General features: G+C 31.7%; 1 long non-coding RNA gene across 1 annotated transcript; it reads left to right on the forward strand.

The window, feature by feature from the left end:
• The first annotated feature begins 7701 nt into the window (after window positions 1–7701).
• Window positions 7702–11741, forward strand: LOC131601027 (uncharacterized). The gene is made up of 6 exons (XR_009283571.1): window positions 7702–8117; window positions 9650–9784; window positions 10851–10972; window positions 11172–11267; window positions 11367–11466; window positions 11604–11741. It is a non-coding gene; the product is annotated as an uncharacterized LOC131601027 (long non-coding RNA).
• Window positions 11742–21855: the final 10114 nt, after the last annotated feature.

The raw sequence follows: 21855 nt of genomic DNA on the forward strand, positions 1-21855 counted from the left end.
TCAAGATTCGAGTCCGGTATAAATCTTGATTCAAGTCAAAATGGATAAAGCCAAACAGAAAAATGGATGATTAGTGTGATTCGAGTCATGTATAAAATGTGATTCAAATCAAATGAGGCAGCTGGCTGGATCTGTTTGATTCGAATCAAGTGCAACTTGTGATTAAAGTCATAATTATGCCTGATTCGATTTAAGTTAAAACTGTGATTCGATTCACAGGTGTTGAAAAACTAATGTTTGCATATGTTCATTTTGATTCAAGTTTGGATATGTACATGATTCGAGTCATGCACATGAAATCTCAATTTTTCATGATTTTCAAAATGCTTTGAGATTTCCCTTTCCACCTAACTTAAACCAACAACACATATGGTTATTATTCCACCAACTCAATCAATTTACTTAAAGCATCATGATCAAACTCAAATATAAACAATTAGATTATCCATGCTAAAAAGCATATCAATTTAAAACTTGATTCAAAGATGTGAAATCATGAAGTAGACTCAATAAACGATAATAACGAAACGAAAGCGATACGATAAGCAACGAAACAGTGTTAGAACAAGAATTGTTCTCATCAATATTCTTAGTTTTGATGATAACAATAACATTGTATATGAATTTTGTATAAGACAATGTGGTACTCTAATCCTATGCATTTTCCATTTCAGGAAATATATAAAGAGTATGCACAATTCAGCGCAAGAAGCACTGACTCAGAAGGTTCAAGTATGCAACATTAGAACATGCTCTCGCAAGACATCAGAAGATGGTCAAGCAGTATCAGAACATGGTCTATGAAGCATCAGAAGAACTTGAGTTCAGAAGCAGAAGCACTGAAGGTCTTATGGTATCACGCTAGAAGCACTTCAAAGTCAGAAGACAAGAAGATGCTCTGCACCAAGCTGAATGACTCTGATATTCAAACGTTGTATCTACAAAGATCAGATCAGAAGCAAGTACAAGATGACAGGCTACGCTGACTGACAAAAGGAACGTTAGAAGCTACTAAAGGCAAAGTCAGTTAAAGCAGGAAAAACAAGGCTCGAGGTAGTTGACAAAAGAGTGAAACATTAAATGCAAAGCTGTACGGATCATGCAACACATTAAATGCTCCCAACAGTCATCTTCTCAAAACGCCTATAAATAGAAGTTCTGATGAGAAGCTGAATACACAACTCTTGCGCAAAAATACAGAAACATTGTCAAATTCAAAAGCTCTCAAACTTCATCTTCAACTTCACTTCATTTGTAATATCTTAGTGAGATTTAAGCTTAGAACTTAAGAGAAATATCACAGTTGTGATTATAGCTTATTAAGAAGCATTTCAATACTCTTGTAAACATTTATTTTACATTGATTTGTAAAAGGTTCCTAGAGTGATCAAGTTGTGATCAGTAGACTCTAGAAGACTTAGAAGTTTCTAAGTAGTGTGGTTCCTAGAGTGATCAAGTTGTGATCAGAATACTCTAGAAGACTTAGAGGGTATCTAAGTGGAAAAACATTGTAATCAAGGTTGATTAGTGGATTAAATCCTCAGGTGAGGTAAATCACTCTAAGGGGGTGGACTGGAGTAGTTTCGTTAACAACGAGTCAGGATAAAAATCATTGTGCAATTGTTTTTATCTTAAGAGTTTTTAAAGTCACACTTATTCAAACCCCCCTTTCTAAGTGTTTTTCTATCCTTTAAACAGTATTAGGGTTCTCCCCATGAATGTATTAGGGACATACAACTTCAGTCTCTCCCTTTGATTCTTGGCAAATGGCAATCTTTCACTTGGAATTGAGTTAACTTTGAGCCATATCAAATAAACGCTTGTGCCCCCTGAAACATTTCACATAAACAACACAACATAAAAAGCATAAATCAATTCTAGGCTCACATTACAACTTCCCCCCCGTTGACAACATAAAAAAGAGATAGATCGAAATGAGTATAAAAGCCAGATAACCGACCATACAACGAATAACTACAGATGAACACATGAGCTAAAAAGCTAAGAAGAATACACAACATCAGAGATCAAATATAAAACACGAAGATAGACATGCTACATGCAACAAAATGCAAAAACGTTCAATAACATACTATTAAGTGATTGAAACTATCATGTAAAGGAAGATTTAATAATGCATGAACAAGTATACGAATGCTTGAAAGAACATAATTAGCAACATGCATTTAAAAAGACTCTAAATGCAAAAATGAAAATTCAAAAACATGCTAGAGATGAATGAATGAAATTAAGAAGGTAATAAGCAAACCAATAAACATAACTAGAACAAACATACACACAATGCTATAAAATCAGATACGAAAGTTATATAGACATACTAATGTAGTCATTGAAACTATGGTTTGCTACAAAAATAGTATTAGTGAAACTGACAACAAAATGTACGTAGCAAATGAAACTAAACAAAATTCTCGATCTATTTAAAACACGAGGAATCTAAAATTTTCAAATCCCTATGAATCTTGTGGAAAAGAGTGGAGAGTCACAATGTTTCTGTTTGGCTTTGTTCACGTCTTTACATGAACAAATCTTGTGGAAAAAAGTGGGAGAAGTGCATTTGAAAAGCACATGAGTATAGAATTTTTTTTTTTGAAATTTGAGCTTGAATAACTAAAAGTATCACGAAATATGTTAAATAGTGTCGAAGAACATATCAAATCAAAACAAAACTTTCAATTTAAACAAAAGTTATACTTTGAGGAAAACATTAATAATAAAATAAGAGTTCGAATAAAAAATGATAAAATATTTATAATAATAAAGATTTATAACTAATTAAATAAATAAAGACAACAATAAATTTTTCAACACCTAAATTGGTGTCAAAAGTTTCGATTTACTTGGAATCAGAAATAAACTATCAATTATTATATATTATAAAGTTAAAACCAAGTTGTAATATAAAAATCTAATACTATCATAACACATCTTATGTCGATACAAACCTACCCAAGCAATCACAAATTTCAAATATCAAACCTAAACTAGATATAAGAATAAGATAAAAAAAATGAAGTTTGATACTTATATTGGATTATATAACATGAACATAAACTAAAGATAATCTAAAAATGAATAGGTGAAGTAGCTCAACTTATATACACAATTTAAGTTAAATTAATGTAAAATGTTGATCTAAGATTAAGATTGAATCACCACAATATTTGTTAATATTAATGTAAATAAATTGTTGATTATAAATCAACAACTTATTAAAAGATAATCTAAAAATATATATATGAACTCAAGAACCATATTTCAAACATAATCTAAAAATATATACGAACTTAGATACATCAATAAAAAATTATTATTTAAAGAACTTTTTCTTAGAAAAAATGGTTAAAATTAATAATTTTATTTTGTAATTTTTTTTGACAAATTTAAAACATTTTTATATTAAAAATTGTAAAATTTTTAAAACATTAATTTTTATTTAAATATAAACAACATTTTTTATTATAAAAAACCATGTCTTTTTTCCCGTGATTCTATAAAAGCACTTTAGATAAAAAAAGTTTGGCTTAATTACAACTTTGGTCCCCTTATTTAGTATTTTTTATATTTTGATCCTCCCATTTTAAAAACCACTATTTTGATCCCTATTTTAAGTTTTTAGTTTGATTTTAATCCCCTTGCCATTTTAAATATTATTTTTAATGATGTGTCCAGTTTAAATATTATGTGGCAATTTCATGTCAATTAAATAGGTGATGTGGAAATATTAATATAATTCATGTCATTTTAAATGTAAAAAAATAAAATAAATTATCATAAATATTCAATTAAAATTAATTTAATTTATTTTCTAAAATAAATTGAAGTAGATTTATTCTTAACTTATTCCTTCCAAATCCATATTAATCTTTTTCCAAATTTTTTCCCAAATTCACATTGATCTTCTTTTCTCAATTTTTTCACGAATCAAATCTTCATAATGATATCCCACAACGAATATTTATGAATTGCTTCACTGTTCTCATTCTAATCTTTTTCAAAATAGATAGAATAATATTATAGTAACTGATATAAAATTGTTGATAGATCTGGGTTGTTCTAGAAACCTTTCAACGTGTTAAGTTTAACAATCAAACATTCCAATTTGATAAATCTTGGACAAAACCTAAAAACCAAACGTGAAATCAATCATCAACGAAACCCTCAAAACCTAAAAACCAAACGCGGTTTCAGAATTTGAAATCTCACTTTCTCTTTCCAATTTGTAGACATGGCTTTGAATCCTCAACTCTTTCCAAACCAAATGCTAGTTCCTTTCGTCAGCAAGTTGTTTGTATTGAAAAGAGATGGCGTCGAATTCGAGGTCGACAAGATTCCTGGCACTGGGTATTGTTTCAATTTTTCAAATTTCCCCTTTATGATTGATTCAATTTTAGAAATTAGGTTAATTTTTCCAATTTAATTTATTTTTGTTGAGAGTTAGCATTAGGTGAAAATTTTGTATTTTAGCAACTTCAATAGGTATATTTGGTTGTATAGTTCTAAATTGTGGTTTGTAACAGCAAGATTTTAGAGGCTTCTGCTATTGCATTGCAACTCATTTGCTTGCGTTTTGACTCAATTTCGATGTTCAGAGCAATATCGGGAATTTCTTCACGTTAAAATTTTTATGGATATTTGTGATTGTTGTGAATGATTTACTGTGGATGGTATGAATTTCTGGTGATGAAGATTGTGGGGGATTTTAATTAAGATTTGATTTGTGAAAAATGCCAGAAAAAACAAAAGATTAACAAAAATTTGTGGAAAATCTGGAAAAAAATTGGGGTATTATTATGAAGATTTGATTTGTGAAAACAATTGAGAAGGATTTGGAAAGGAATAAGTTAAGAATAAATCTACTTCAATTTACCTTAGAAAGTAAATTAAATTAATTTTAATTGAATATTTACGATAATTTATTTTATTTTATTTTATTTTTTTATTTTTTATTTTTTACATTTAAAATGACATGAATTATATTAATATTGCCACATCACCTATTTAATTGACATGGAATTGCCACATCACCTTTAAAATGGACACATCATTAAAAATAATATTTAAAATGACAATGGGACTAAAATCAAACTCAAAACTTAAAATAGAGATCAAAATAGTGGTTTTTAAAATAGGGAGATCAAAATCCAAAAAAAATGCTAAATAGGGGGACCAAAGTTGCAATTAAGCCAAAAAATTTTAAAACAAATTCTATAGGCTAATCATAAGTAGTGTGTATAGGAACATAAAATCTCAACGCATTCCTTCTAATTATCTTGTTTTGCTCGCGCGTGTATATATAAAAAGTTTCGTATACGACATTGTAAAATTATTTTACACTGTCAACCAATCACAGCCTTGTATCAGAATAAATCACACTTTAAATTAAAAATTCTTTTAATGACAAGACACTTTATTAGTTTTCTATTGAATGACAGTGTAAAATAATTTTACACTGCATATTATTTATTTACTTTCATATATAAATTTTGTTAAAAGTAAATTTATATATAAATTTATAAATTTATAAATATATAAATTTATTTTGAATTTTAAAAAAAAAATATGAAAGTAAATAAATAAATAAATAAATATATATATATATATATATATATATATATATATATATATATATATATATATATATATATATATATATATATATATATATATATATATATATATATATATATTCTCATTTCTCATAATAATCAAGTGTTCTCACTTGAGTCGTCCCTTATATATATATATATATATATATATATATATATATATATATATATATATATATATTTCATTTTATAATATTTATCTTATATATTAATAATAAATCAGCGGGACATGTGCATTCGCACATGTACTTTACTACTTGAATCAAAAAGCATGACTATGATGGAAAGGAAATCAAGTCTGCTAGGAAACGGAATTAAGGAAAAGCAAAACACAAATTCTAAATATGACAAACATAATCAAGATTATATCTTCACATAAAGAAACATCGACATGTTCTTACAAACTAAACGAAAATGACAGTCTAATAAACAATTAAGACAAAATTACAATTTGACCCTCTTAAATTTATTTTTTAAGTTCTCTATAGCTTCTACATTAATATGGAAATATTTAAAGAAAAAAAAAACTAATTAAAGTGGAACCACTTTGACATGCATGGCTTTATTACCACACTAGCTAGTAAAAAAGCAAATTAAAGAAATTTGATTTATAACCTTTCAGTGTCTGTTACGTGTTAAATTCTTTCCTTATTGTTTCACGAAACATGATTCTCGAGTTCAGTTTGACTGATAGGAAAACCATTTCCAGCTTGTCTACTACGAAAACCATTTTAAAAAACTCAACCAATAAATGTTGCATAAAAGATAATAGCCTGTTAAGGGATCAATAGATTGCATTCTTTGACTGAAAGTAGATTGTTAGGTGCAAGTGTCAGTGGTTAAAGTTCCACATTATCGATAAGTATATGTAATATTAGATTTATAAGAGAGAATCCATTTACCTAACACCTTAAGGTTTTGGGTTGAGATGTGGTGTATCTCTCTTTTATGGTCTTGGAGCATTGGTCCTATTGATGCTCCCGACTCTCCGGACTCCCCATCTCTTATATCAGAGTTGTAGTTCAACTTGGCGGGGGGAGCGGGAGATCCTGTTATAGGGTGAGGGATTCACACTTGTGGGGGAAAATGTTGGGTGCAAGAGCCTATGAATGGGTGGAATGTTGAATTTATAAGAGAGATAACTCATTTACCTAACACCTTAAGATTTCGGGTTGAGACATGGTGTCTCCCTCTTTTGTGGTCATGGAGCATTGGTCTCATTGGCATGGGCGAATTCAAGGCCCGGCCAGGCTGGGCACATGCCCAGGCTCTGGCTCAAATTTTTTTAGGTTTGAGTTATAAAAAACCAGAAAAAAGGTAAAAAAAAAAGAAGAAAGAGATAAAACAGAAAGGGCAAAAAGAAAGAGGGAAGAACGTACGAAGCAAAACACAACAACCACTACGAGTCTACGACGGACAAAGCAAGCACGTTACTAACGAATTCAAAATTTGAATCGGCGACCACGCTAGGAATTGCTGAACCGCAGCAACACTGCAGGCACTCCACGCGCAAGCGATCCCCTCGTCGTACATCTCTCGATCGTCACTGTTGCAGCTTTCTCTGCAGCACCATCGGATTTGTCAGATCTACCATCGATGGTACTATTCGCCTTTTCCACTATCTATTTATTCGATGTTTTGGAGTTTTGCTTCTTTTTTTTTTCTTTGAAATTTGTGAGTTTTTTTTTTTATGAATTGCTTGAGAGAGATGGCCGAGAGTTTTGTGAGAGAAGGGGATAAAAAAATTGAGAAAGAAGAAGTAGTTTTTAGAACTTGTACACCAAAAAGGTCTTTAGACAGCGCACCTTAGACAGCGCTTTTATACAAAAGCGCTGCTATAAGTAAAATAAAAAATAAAACCCGGAAACTGTACACGAAAATGAGTAAAAGTGCTGCTAAAAGGTCGACCTTAGACAGCGCTTCTAAAAACGCTGCGAAAGGGTTGCTTTAGACAGCGCTTTTATACAACTATACACATTAAATAGCGCTTATGGAAAAAGCACTGCCTTAACCCAAATTAAAAAGCGCTATCTAAACCCATACTGTATAAAAGCGCTGGCTAAACCCATATATTAGAAAGCTCTTTCACCAAAGCCCTGTTTAAGCCATTTAAAATTGAAATTAAAAATTACATTCTAGGTTTTCATCTTATCACTTTTCTGTTAGCTTCTTCTTCCCTTAATCGCTGCCGCCACTCACGACGACCACCACCACCACAAACCGCCTTTTCACTATTCATCATTCATCTCTTTCACTGATAAGCCCTAAAAACTTCATCCCAGACTTCGCTCCCTCCGTGCCGATTTCCCTTCTTCAAATCTCAACCTGCTTTTCTTGTTACACTCAGATTCTCCGTACTTTCTTCACGATCAACGTCGCCATTCTTCTTCGATTCTCGCTTTTGCTTTCGTTTCATTGAAGCTGCGTCGCCAGAAAAACTAAACTCTTTTCTGCTTCAGTGAAGTTCTCGGAGCGACTCGAATCCAGGTATTCTTGTTTTCTTCTTCGCCATTTCAATCGAGTTGTGCTTGAAAGCCATTTTACTCCCTTGGATGAAGTTTTCTATTAGTTGCTAGCTCTGTTAGTTATTGTTAGGAATGTTAAATAAAGAAAATATATGTTAGGGTTTGTGGCTGATTGATTTTGTTAGGGTTTGCGTATATATAGAACTCAGCAGATCCTGTTTTCTAAATTTTGTCCTTCGCTTGTCATTTCAGTTAGCTGTTTCCTTTCTAGATTTTTTGATTGATTCATGAGCTTATTTTTGTCCCAAATGATTAAACTTTGTTTCATCCCTGTTTCAAACTTCTCTTTAGACTTTAGAAATCAATTTGTTACCCAATTTGAAGTAGTTCTAAAGTCAATATATGCATACTTGTGCATAACATGCTGCCAATTTTAGGTTGTAGTATTTTGTATATACAATTCAAGTGGTATATTGTTGCACTGAAATTTGATGTATTGTGATGCGAGTTCAAACCTGCGATTCTCACTCTGTATGAGTGACTTTTGCAGCTACACTCTTTAAAACAAGTATTTAGTCACTAATTTATTAATGTTGTTGAATAAGAGTATTAATCATTCTTTGAAATTTATTTTTGGATGAATAGGGCAATCTGAAGCAAATCATTGCCCGGCTCCATGTTGTAATGAAGTTGATATTATGCTAGATTTTATAAGAGATAATGTCAATGGCATAGTTAAATATATGTGGCAGCAAGAGTCAGTATTTGGCTGATTGAGATATATGGTTCCTATGTTACAGTTTTTAGCTGACGGAATACCATTTTTGGGATAAAACTTTCCTGCAATCTTTAACATGTGATAAGGTGTTCAACAATTTAGAATGACTTCAAACTGTGGATACTAAAATGGTTAATTAGTTTAAGTCATTTGTTATTGAGTGCCATAGTTATACTTCAAGCTGACGAAATATATGGACATGTTCACGCACATTTAAGATCTGACTACACTGTGACATTGTTTTTCATGGGTTAATTGATTCTATTGGAAATTTCTTCATTGGATGTGTTATCTCAGTGATATTTCTGACGTGTGATGTTGTTGTCTCTGTGAACATTAGCAATCTAACTTGAAGTTTCACAAGATTATATGTAAATAATTGTGCATGATCAAGCGTGAATAAAGTTTCAGTTTTCTATGATAAAAAAAACAGGCTAGTCAAATCTTCATCAACAATTTATTGGTAGAGTAATCTTCTTTAAAAACTTCCCACCTGAGTATACAAAATGTTGTCTCCTTCGAGTTGCTTTTGGACCTTGCTTTTGTTTATGCTGGGATTAGAAGTTTAAACCTCTAAGGTTAGGTTCGTTTATTTAATTAAACAAATGTGTCTGACAGAGCATTTAACATGTCAAGCTCAGATAGTTAACAAATAGCTGAACACATTGACTCCTCTAATGAGAAGAGGTAGTTAGCTGGTCTATCTTGGTTTGAATATGTCTCTGATTATTCATATTTAAGAATTTACTTGTGAAGTTTAGTGTGATGGATTGTAGATAAAATCTTGTATTCGATCTCAAGAATCTGAGTGGACCTGTTTCCTCAACGCTTTACCTCGGATATTCACTCTTCATGGTTCTAGCAATCATGTTGGTGACAGGCACAGTTGGATTAATCCTCTCTTCATTCAGGTTTGTTTACTACTTGTTCTCTTCTTTGAAGTTGGATTGAGGACTTAAGCTCTACAGAGAACAGTTTCTATCATATGAGGACTCTTGAAAATGTTGAATCTTTATGTTATTTTATTTCAGTTCATTTTAGTAGAAAGCATAGAAATTTTATAGGGAAATAATGTTATCAAGTTTTGCTTATTTCATTGTTAGATATTATATTACTGCATTATTAAGTTGGTATTCTGAAATTTATAATGCACCTTTTGCTGTTGAAGTTGGGAAATGCAATGCTCAAGTTATATTTTTGTTTTATTCTTGCAGTTGGTGGCTGCAGTTGGGGCTCTCTTGAAAAATGAAATAAAAACAATATTCGTTCTTTGTTGGTTATTCTACTTGCTCTTTGCAGTTTTTCAAACAATAATTGCCTATTTTGGGTTCCATGAGAAAAATATCTTAAGATTCTCAAATATAGGTTAATTATTTTGGAGGTATTTAATTATTTGAAGATTTTAAACTGGTGCTTTATTCAAGAAAGTTTGAAATTAAGACATTGAATTTGTTTATAATTTGTAGGCTCTGTTTGTGTAGCTAGCTTATAGTGTTTGAGTTGAGCTTTATATCTGATAGCTTATAATTAGTTGATGTTTGGTAGTAAATAAGCTACCTGGTTGAATTTTAAGTGTTTATTAAACAAACATATAATTGTAAAATGAAAAAAAAAAGTTTAATTAATATTATTTTTTTTTCAATTAAGATAGGAAAGAAAAGTTGAAAGAAAAATAATAAACTATAAGATACTTGAAATAGTTTCTAATAGAAAACTCCACGTCAGTTCAAATAAATTCTATCTAGATTCATGTCAATATGTCATTATATTGCTTCATGTTTTTAAATTGAGCTTAAATTGGTGTTGAAATACTACCTTTTTAGAATGTTAATTAAAATTCTTATTAATAATGGTATTTTTTATTAATGTAATCTCTTTTTTTTCCTCTTTAATTATTCATTCCCAAACTATATTTGATAACATCAATTTTGGGAGTATTATTCATATATATATAGCTTTTCATTCTTTTTTTTCCAGGATGATAAACGTTGGTCAGGAATATCTTTGCTAGTTAGGGGTTACTTGTGAAGAGTGAAGTTCGGATCGTTTCCAAGAATCTTATAGTGCGTGGTTTCAGAAGCTGTTGACTTTCTCTACAGGTAATTAGTTGTTTTTTTGAAATAGTTGGGTGAATAATTATAGTGTTTTTGTTTACCTTAATTAGGAGTAATTCCATGGATAAAAAATGGATGACTGCCGATCGATTGTAAAAAATGGATGGCCACAATTTTGATTATATTAATAGTGATGATACTTGATAAAACTTAGGCCTTATCCAAAATTTCTTTCCATGTGTAGTGTCCTGGACAGCGTAATGAAGTAGATTGTGATTTTTACATGTTGAAGTTTATGAAAGAAATTCTTCTTATGGATCGAATAGAGATTCCATCCAAGGTATGGATTTCTAACTTAGGAGTTATTTTAATATTTAACACATTTCTCATATAATTAAATAATTTTAACTTAAACATACTATGTTATATTATTATGTAGTACTTTGATGAATTCAAGTGTGCTTATTACTCAAGTTCTCAGTTGGAAGAACTTAAGGAGGATTGGTGTAAATTCATGATTGAGTCGAAAGTTATATAAGGTATATTGTAATCTTACTTTAATTGATGAGAATTTTGAGTATATTCAAGTGTTGCAATTTTGTTGTTGTTTGTCATGTGGTAAATTATATTTTGTTTGTATCATGGTATGAATTACGATATTTTGGTGTTGTTTCAGGTTATATGTGCAGATGTAGAAGATAGAGATGAATAGATTTTGTAATGGTATAATGGTGCAAACAAAATGTGGCATATCTTTTGGTGTTGTTTTTTTTGTAAAAGTATATGTACAAGAGTAATAGTATATATAAGTAGATTGGTGCAAATGTATATGGTATATCTTTTGGTATTGTTTTTAATTGAATTGAAGCTCCAATTTGTAAAAATTTGGTGCATATAATATGGTGCAAATTATGGTTTAAAACCTAGTGCAAATTGTGGCTAAAAATAGGTGGATATAAAATGTATAATACAAACAGCGCTATTTTAAGTAATTTATATAAAAAAAATTGTATAGTTTAGACAGCGCTTTACACTAAAAGCGCTGCCTAAAGAGGCTTATTTTTTTAAATTTTTTGTTTTAGGAAAGCGCTGGCATAGGGGGACATTTAGCAGCGCTTTCAAACTAAAAGCGCTGTCTTAAGGGGGCCTTTAGCAGCGCTTTCAAACTAAAAGTGCTGGCTTAAGGGGGCCTTTAGCAGCGCTTTCAAACTAAAAGCGCTGGCTTAAGGGGGGGCTTTAGCAGCGCTTTCATACTAAAAACGCTGGCTTAAGGGGGCCTTTAGCAGCGCTTTCACTTTAAAAAAAGCGCTGTCTTTACCTATAGCAGCGCTGGAATAGACAGCGCTTTAAAGCGCTGTCTAAAGTCAAAAAAAGCGCTGTCTAAGGTCTTGTTTGGCGTAGACTTGTTTTATTTTCTTTTTGGTTTCTCAGTAAGTTTAATACTATTTTTTTTTGTGGTTCGCTTATTTCTTTTTTCTTAATGTTTCATTTCATATTAGAATAACGTTAATGCCACACTTTGTATCTGCTTTCTTTTAAGTAAATTTTATGAAAGCATATGCATTTTATTTATGATTGAAAAAAGAATGTGGGACACTAAGTTTGTCTTTTGTTGTCTCCATCTCATGACTCATATTTAACTTTTGTGTCATCCTTATCATAAAATTAAGCATTTAAGCTTGTATTCTCAAGAGAGCATTTGGATTTAAGTAAATATTTTTGGAAATAATTGTGTTTTTACATGAGTGTGTGTGTTTAGTTTTGTTTCATTTTAAACAATGTTAATTTTGCTTAAATATGTTAGTTGTATTAACTTAAGATCATTTAATTTTAGAGATGAGGAGATTTTTGGTTGAAAGAGTAAGTATTGAGAATGTGAATGTTGTGCAATCGGAAGTCGAATTAGTTTTATGTCCGCCTAGGCTTCATAATTTTCCTGGCTCCGCCACTGCTCATTGGTGCTCCCGACTCTCTAGGAATCTCCACCATAGAATTCAAAGAAATTAAGGAATTATCATTAATTTTCAGCATGAACCAGATTTGTTATTACACTATATTAAAAAGGATTGGTTTCTCACAACCTTCTAACCAACATCCGTAAAAAACAGAAAGTGGAAATAACAAACATAACAAGGAATAAAAATGTATCAAGTGCCTCTCTGATGTCATCCAGGTTTTAAAATCATGGATTGCAAATAAAGTTTTTCATCTATTTAGACTTATGAATTTGTCTCTTGCCAAGCCCCTTAGTCATTTCCTCATTAACAATGATAATGAATGGCTCTTCTTGACTTGAGCTCCTTACCTCTTCATTGATAGGGGCATCATTCTCCAACGCTTCAAATACTACCTTGTCCCCAAGGTAGAAGGATGGAAAAAAAATACTGGAAATGCACATAATCTTCCTATAAGGCTTCATCTGGTGGATAATTAGCACACGGCACAAGCACTTGCTGTTGTGGAACACCATTAACTAACACAGTACAAGTTGCAACAATTACTATCGGGATCTCAACAGGTTGACTCTATCAGGAGGTAGAACATGAGGAAAGGGTACGACAGATCCGTGAAATGACTTCAATTTTGAAACATGAAAAACTAGATTGATACAACTCTCTAGTGGTAACTGAAGACGCTAAGCCACCTTTCCAATGCATTCAAAGATCCCAATAGGCCCATAAAATTTCTTTGATAACTTGTGTTGGCGCTATTGTCGAATTGAGATATGGTTGTAAGATGTTAAATGCACTAATATTAAGTCGCCTATAGCAAACTGAAAGTCACGACACAATGGTAGTGGAGACTCGAGTGTAAAGAGGGATAAAAGGAGGAGTCCGAGCATACAAGGCATAAAACGGGGACATTTTTCAGCAACTATGATAGTTGGTGTTATAGTGCAACTCAACTCAAGGTAATAATGCAACCCACAAGACAATTCCTCTTGCGTAAAGGCGCAGAGGTATTATTCAAGACCGCGGTTAACCACTTCGAATTGGCCATATGTTTGTGGGTGATATGCATTACTCATAGTAAACTTAGTGCCAATTAACTCAAAGAGTTTTCGCCAAAAAATGCTCAAAAACATCGGGTCCCCATCGGGCACAATGGAACATGGAAATCCATGTAGTCGAACAACCAATGAGAGAAATAATTCAGCTACATTGGAAGATGTGATTGAAGTAGGGAGATCTCCAAAATGAACCAATTTTGACAAACGGTCAACTACAACAAAAATGATAGTGGAGATGTGAGGGGGAGAAAGGCTGGTAATAAAAGCCATTGTGGTGTCTTCCCATACACACTATGGATTGGGAAATGGTTGTAATAATCCTGCCAGAACTTGAGTGGAGTATTTGATTTGTTGACAAGTGAGGCAAGAGGAAATGTAATTCTCGACAGATTGACACATCTTAGGCCAGAAAAAATTAGCTGCAATATGGGCTAACGTGTTTTTGACAATGGCATGTCCTTCACTTGGAGTGTCATGGAATTCACTATAATGATTAAACACAAAGAAGATGTAGGACCAAGTACATATCGACCTTTGCGAATAACTAAACTATGCATAGCCAAGAACGGATAAGAGAGAGTACCCTGGAGCCGTTTGCTGTGTAATTCCACCAGAAAGGGGTATGTCGTGTTCTCTTATTGCAGCTGATGAACAATATAGAAAGTGGGTTGAGAGACCAACGCTTGAAAAGTTGGAGAACTAGTCGCAGAATCCTCAGGCCACTCAACTAGCATACGTGACAGTGCATCTGCAACTATATTTGAGGCACCCGACTTGTATTCAATTCAAAATTGAAATCCCTATAATTTGTGAAGATACACTTGTTGATATGGTGTTTGAATAACTTGTTGGATAAGTTCAAGAATGCTTTTGTGATTAGTGCGAATTACAAAATAATGACCAAGCAAGTATTATCTCCACTTTAAAACAGCCTCCGTAATGGCATGTAATTCTTTGATGTAAACTGAGGCTGTGCGCATTTTTGGACCCAACTTCTTATTAAAGAAAGAGACTGGAAGACTCTTTTGCATTAAAACAACACCTATCCCCAAATTCGACGCATCAGTCTCAATGATGAATTCTTGTGCAAAATCTGGATGCCGAAGTACTAGGGCATCAATCATGGCTGCTTTTTGAGTGAGGAAAGTAGAGTCTGCAGTGGCAGACCATTCACAAGCCTCATGGCATAAAATATCAGTCAACATGGCTACAATACTCGCATAGTTAGCTATAAATTGACAGTAGTAACCAGTAAGACCCAAAAAAACCCAAAGTTTCTTCACTGACATAGGGATATGCCATTTTACCATAGCTTCAAGTCTGCTAGGATCAACGTGCACACCTTGAGAGGAGACAATTTGACCAAGGTAGTCAATATAATCTTGACAAAATAAGTATTTAGACAACTTTACATAAAAGGAATTAGTATGTAGACAATCTAGTACCAGTTCCAAGTGCACCAAATGATCCTCTAAAGAGAAGCTATGGATCAAAATATCATCAAAGAAAACAATGATGAAGCTCCTTAGGAATTAAGAGAAAAGGTGATTCATTATGGCTTGAAACATGGAAGGAGCGTTCATTAATCCAAACGTCTTGACAATAAACTCGAAGTGACCTTCATGGGTCCAAAATGCTGTCTAGCAGGTGTCCTTTGAATGAACACGAATTTGATGATAATTGAAGCACCCCAAGCTCATCTAACAACTCATCAATTATAGGAATGGGAAACTTGTCCTTCACGGTCGTGGCATTTAATGTCGGTAATTAACAATGGGAAAGGGCCCATTTTTCATCACACCAGAAGCACATACATTTAGAACAACGGTCGTGGAGGTAAATGACAGATGGGAAAATTGGAAGATAGTGTGTGTGCAAGAGGAGGTTGGTTTGTGGGTTTCGTATTTATTAGTTGAGTTGGGTGAGAAGATGGGGCGGTGGTTTGTTAGGTTGGGTTATGGATATGGTGATTTGGGCTTGGGTTTTGAGAGGTGTTTCACTTCGAAGGTTTTATGGGGGCCACAGTATCATCCAAACGCGCTTCATATGAATGCGCCATTGCAAAGGCTTCCATCAATGAAGCAGGAAGGTGAAATTAAAGCTCACGACATAAATTACATTTTAACCCAGTGATGAAAATGCTTATGAGTAGAGATTCAGAAATTCCAGTAACCTTGTTCGTGAGGTCCTCAAATAGAGTCTGGAAATCAGCAAGGTTCTCGGTTTGAGAAAACTTAGAGAGGCCACCTTCTACATCCTCGTAAGCGCAGAGACCGAAATGGTGACAAACCACATCTAAAAACATTGGCCATGACGTGAAAAGGTTATTACGCATCGCCCACTGGAACTATGCAGCTGCTCGACCACCCATGTGAAAGAAGCGATTTGTAAATGGGAATCCAACAACGCCTAATGGAAGTCAAAAAAATGCTTCAATCTGGAAGAGCCAATGCGTCATGTTGGAACCATTTAAGCGGGGAACAATAAATTTGAGCAAACGAGTTGCTGAATGTGAAAACTAAGGTTGTTTCGGTGTTGCATGATAGAGGTTGGACACTTTAGAATCGATTTCCAAAAGATGTTGAAGCAGTGTGTGGTGAATGGAATCAGAGTGAGAATCGAGAGATTATTGAAGAAGATCTCGGAACGTGACTGCTTGAGCATCCAATTTGGATTGAACGACATTCATAATCTCGGAGGGATTCATGATCAATAAAAGCACCAATGATACACCTAGCTTGATAAGTGATCAACATATTATGCTCTTCAAGTGAGTGTAGACTCCAAAGAAATTAAGGAAGAAGAGATGAGTTCAAAAAGAGCAAATTCTCATTAATTTTCAGCATGAACCAAATTTGCTATTACAATATATTAAAAGGTTTGGTTGATCACAACCTTATAACCAACATGTTTAAAAAACGAAAAAGTGGAAATAATAAACATGGTAAGGAATAAAAATGCAGCAACTGCCTCTCTAATGTCATCCAGATTCTAGAATCATGGATTGCAAATAAAGTCTTCCATCCACTTGGACTTATGGATTTGTCTCTTGCCAAGCCCCTTAGTCATTACCTCATTAACAATGGTATTGGATAACTCTTTTTGACTTGAGCTCCATACCTCTTCATTGATTGGCCTTGTATCAATATCTTTCTTTAAGATCTGTTTAAGAGTTTAGAGAAGAGAGGAAGTGAGGATTTCAAAATTAAAAAGAAATTTTAGAACAATATATAAAAAAGTTTAACATTTTTTTGAAAGGATGTTTTTTATAAAAGAATAAAAGAATAATAAACATTAGAATAATTATTTTTCATAAATTATATTTGAACAATTTGTTTAAACTAACCAAAACCCTCTAAATTTTTTTATCTAATACAATTTTTTTATTTCTTAAATTAAGAAAATTTTGATTTATAAATAAAAATAAATTTTCAAAACCCTTTGTATCTAAATCTTTCTATTATTTTCATTTAACGCTTTCTTTTTTTCAAAACTATTCTCGCTCTTCCTCTCCAAACTCTTAGACAACATTTGCATTAATTTGTCTTGTAAATGGCATGCTTAAGTCTTCAACACCTCTTGCTCTTTCTCTACTTGATTAAAGAATTCTATATTGTGTTGATTAGAGAATTCTATATTGTGTTGACTCAATAGCATATTAAGTGGTTTTGACCTATTTTCTAGATCTTGGAGAGCCCTCATTTTTATTACTGATTGAGTCGGTTTCGATTGATGGTGGTTCCAAATTGTTAAGTTCTAGCTGGCCTCCTCTTGGTTTCGATTGAGGGTTATAGAGGTCTCTATCAAGAGACAATTATTCATTTTTTGTATGCCCTTTTCACTCCTACCACTCTAGTGCTAGGTGTTGGGAGGCATTATTTTGGTTTTTCTGGAGACTTTAATTAGGATTTTTGTTGAGTAGACTTAATTAAGTATCCTAATCTTGCTTGAACCTTTTAGAATTTTTCCGCTTTAGACTTTATTTGACGAGCCCTATTTTAAATTTATAATTTATAGTTTATAATTTATAAGTTTGTATAATAATAAAAGACCTGTCTGGTTATCACGAGTTTATAGTTTATTTTATTTATTTTATTTATTTTTTAAATATTAAATTATTTTTTAATTTCATTTTTAAATAATTATAAATTAATTAATATAAAAAGTCAAAATTCTAAATTCTAAACTTAAAACAAAAAATATAAAATTTGTATCAATAGAGTCTCGAACCCAAGTCCCTTTCAGATTAAATGACAATCAATTTACTACTATAAAAATTGATCTGTCTATTTGTAAATGATAGTTATTTTACTAACAATAAAAATTGTTTTGTCTAGTTGTTATTGAGCCACTTTTCTAACCGTAAAAATTGATTTGTCTAGTTGTAAATGATAATCACTTTATTAACAATAGAAATTAATTTGTCTAATTGTAAATGATAGTCACTTTATTAACAATAGAAATTGTAAATGATAATCACTTTATTAACAATAAAAATTAATTTGTCTAGTTGTAAATGATAGTCACTTTACTAATAATAGAAATTGATTTGTCTAGTTGTAAATGATAGTCACTTTATTAACAATGGAAATTGATTTCTCTTGTTGTAAATAATAGTCACTTTAGTAACAGTAGAAATTGTTTTTCTAGTTGTAAATGATACTCACTTTATTAACAATAGAAATTGATTTGTCTAGTTGTAAAGTGAATATCATTTAACCTAAAGGGACTTAGGTTTGAGACCTCATAGATAAAAAATTATAGACATAATTTGTTAATATTAGTAGAAATTATGAGAATTACTTATCATGAATTTACATTGGCCTAGTGTTAAAGATACATATATGTCTTTCAAAGATTCTGAGTTTGATTTCTTATAAGAAATAATTTTGGCTTTTTTGATAATATTAATTCATAATTTTTTAAAATGAAATTAAAAATAAAAATTAATTTAGTATTTAAAAAATAAAAGTCAACATGGCAATCTGGTCACGATTTAAAGTAGGAAAAATTGGTTTTAGAAAAATATTAACAGAAGAACTAATATAATCCGGTTAAATTTTGTAAGAGATTAAGTCGGATCTATTTTTCTGTTAGGGACTAATTTGATTTAATTAATGTTTGTGAGGGATCAAAATGAATCTCTTTGAAAAGTCAAATAATTTTTGATTGATGTTACATATGATAATAGATTTCAATCCAACGGTGAAATTTGTTATACAGGTACGCGGTAAAGAGTTATCAAAAGTGTCATGTTATTATGTTTGACATCTTGGTATTCTTAACTTGTGTTCCTACTAGGGGTCTTCGCGGTGCGGTTTGGGCGGTTTTGACGAAAAAAATCATCCGAACCGCAAGAGAAAAAATAGTACGGTTTGGTTTGGTTCTGTTGGCTTTTAAAAAAATCCGAACCAAACCAAACCAAACTAATGCGGTTTGGTTCGGTTCGGTTGGTTTGGTTTTCTTACAAATATTTTATTGAGCCATACATAAACATATAGATGACAACATAATTTTGAATTTAGACATTCACACACTATCAAATAACAACAAAATTCGTCAAATTTTGACAATAATTTTCCACTTAATATGTAAAAATTAAATTAGACAAAAGTGGAATATTAAACATAAAATAATATACAAATTATTATAATGAAACAAAAAATAGAAGAGACGAAAGATTAGTGAAGGTGAAAAAGAAAAGAAAAAAGTGTTGAGAGATTAGAGATGAATATGTGCGATAAAAACGAAACTGAAATACGAATCATTTACATAAAAATGAGAAGATTAAAAAGAAAGAATATAAGAGAGTAGAGATTATAGTAGAAGAGGGAAGATGTGTGTGGCAAAGAAGGTGCGATAATGTTATTAGAGATTTGAGAAGATTGAGATTGAAATTATATGTGTAAGGATGAGAAAACTGTTCCTAATCATAAGGCTAATGTATAATAGATTTAAGTTTGTGTTGGATATGAGTTAAGTAAAATTTAGGTTGTAACGTAATGCGGTTATAACCGCATAAGGCTAATGTATATGCGGTTATATATTTTTATAGAGTAATCTATAAATTTTACCAATATTTCATTTTCATAATGAGAAGATGATCATATTCAACAAAATCTTCAGAATCACTATCATACTTGTGAAGATAATTTCTTTGCTGGATTTCAAAACAAGTCACACCGATATTGCAAATCAACGTTAAATCAACTTTGATGTATGTGACTAATAGTTTACTTTTATGGGTGATTATCTCATAACTAGAGTAATTCTTTATTTCTTTCTGTATGTAATATTAGTGGCTAATTGACCCTAAAATTGATGTTTAAAATATTACTCTCTGTCTCACAAAATTTATCACATTTACACTTTTTAAAAAAAAAAAAAAATAGTGTTATTATAATTTCATTTTAAATTTATACATTTTTTCTTCAATTAAAGGCACTTCTAATTTATTACCACTAAAGGAACTTAATTTATTAATTTGTGCATAACTAAGCATATAACTATTATATTATTATCTTCTATTTTAAATTTATATTAATGAAAATAAACTAATACGATATTTTTGAAATATCAACATCTTTATATGGACATAATGAAAGTGAAATGTCCCGTAGGAAGTGATTTAAGAAGACTAAAGTCCACAAAGCACTTGAAGACGTAGCTTAACTGGAACAAGAAAGACACTGATTTTTTTGCTAAATTTAAGCTAAACCGGCAAAAAGAAAAGTGAATCGCAAGGTTGGTTTTTACCTTAAACAATGAAATGAGATAAGTGTGATTGATTAAGTAATTGGACCAAGTTGAGGACGCAAAGGACATATAGTCAAGTAGTATATCTATCTATATGGACCACAATAATAATAGATTAGATAGTAATGATGGATTTTTATGTGCTACTTAGGGGCATGAACTGATGGATTACAACCTTAAAGAGGCACCTAACATGGCCCCCCCTCTAAACGTACTCTTCTTGTTATGGCCGACCATGAAGAACCCACATGCAGATTTTCAAAGTACTTGATAACTATCTCTGTCTGGTTACTATTGTTTCCTTACATTTCTTTAACCATGATTGGTTTTGTTGGTACTGTTCAAATGTATTTTGATTCTACTACAAAGATTTGTAAAATACATATAAACCCTAAGGTAAATGATATATTTCTGTTATTCTTTAATAAATGTTAAAGATGGGGATGAAATGAGTATTATAATTGTTAGGGGAGTTTTTTTTAGGGAGTATTTATAGATAGTGTAGGACTAGACACCTTTGTAAGAGACATGTCACTTGTTTGTGAGTGAATTACTTTTTTTTTATAGTATTTCAAGCACTCTCAAATTGTCTTAGAGTTTCTACACAGGAATACTCAAGATAATTCAACTTTTTATCTAGTTTGCGCAAGACTGACGAAAACTCGAATGTAGCGAATAATGTCTGGAATTTTAGTGAAGAGGGTGTATGTTTTTTGCGATATTTTTTCTGAATTCAAAATGCTCAATTTATGCCAAAGTGGTGATGTTTCACAAGGTTGCGACTCTTGATGAAACACACACTTTCAGCAACACTTTTGTCAATTGTTACACTGTTTCGCTTACAGCAACAGTTTTACAAATTATTCCGGTGTTTCTTCTACAATAGTTTTACCAAATATTGCAATGCTCCGCCTTTAGCAACACTTTTTACCAACTGGTGCACTGTTTCGCCTATAGCAACAGTTCAAAAGCGTTGTCTATTTCTGAATTCAAAATACAAACTGCCTATTGCAACACTTCACAAGTGTTGCTTATTTCTAATTTCAAAACACAATCTTCACTTGTATATTTTTCTTGTCATTTTGGAACATACCCATGATGATTAATTATTACTAATTACGTCAATCTTTCACTTAATCTAATAATGACAAGATCAATTCCA

This window comes from Vicia villosa, linkage group LG1 (genome assembly GCF_029867415.1).
Source record: "Vicia villosa cultivar HV-30 ecotype Madison, WI linkage group LG1, Vvil1.0, whole genome shotgun sequence".
Classification (NCBI taxonomy): Eukaryota; Viridiplantae; Streptophyta; class Magnoliopsida; order Fabales; family Fabaceae; genus Vicia; species Vicia villosa.